The following is an 897-nucleotide window of genomic DNA, read 5'->3' on the forward strand; positions in this document are numbered from 1 at the left end:
CTACAAGTTGCTTTTTAAGTATTCTCCTATTACAATCAAGAATTACAATTTGCAGCATCATCAAAACTTGTCTTCAGGTTTTACCAATACTCCCTTATTGGTAACAACTTCAAGACCTTGTACTTTCATAACTTACTCCTACTGTTAGATAAGATCGTTTGAGATAGAGACTAGGATCGTTTAAAACATCTCTACTTTTGAAGTTTAACAAACAACATTAAAGGAAATTGTCTAGGGTAATCAAATATGTAAAAATATAAAAGAGCATAAACACATAACAAAATACATTCTCTTATAAGTGTGAAAGAGAAACGTCTACATTAAAAACATCTACACGACAAGCTTAACCAAGGTTATTTCTAAAGCTACATAAAGTGTTAAAAGAAAAAAGAGATAAGTTGAAATAACATAATAGCAGAAAAGAAGCTCACACACAATTAGACCTAAAAATATACGTTCACAAACAAGTACAAGAAGTATCTAAGTAAAACTAATAAAACACTAAGCACAAGAATCGATCAAGTAAGACTTACCTTACAATACACAGAACTTAATATGAAAAATATAAGAGTACACTCTTAACCTAGAGGACAACACTTCATTCTTGAAAAGAATAACAAAAAGTATCACACAACTAATCAATACCGCAAGAAGAAAGGAAGCTTGATAAGACAAAGATTAAAATCGTCTAGTAACTTTTCACATCTTGAGGACTAATGGAGAACGTTAAGCAAAAAGATATTTGACAAAGTATTATCTTTCTGAAACCCATAAAAAAAATGAAAAACAAGTTATAAATAAGCCATCAAAGAAAAAGCTTTAGCAAAACACACTAATACATGAATAGACGCACAACTAAATAGTTTCCCTACTAAATGTGTTAATGTGTTGTATGAG

This window comes from Vigna radiata, chromosome 7 (genome assembly GCF_000741045.1).
Source record: "Vigna radiata var. radiata cultivar VC1973A chromosome 7, Vradiata_ver6, whole genome shotgun sequence".
Taxonomy (NCBI): domain Eukaryota; kingdom Viridiplantae; phylum Streptophyta; class Magnoliopsida; order Fabales; family Fabaceae; genus Vigna; species Vigna radiata.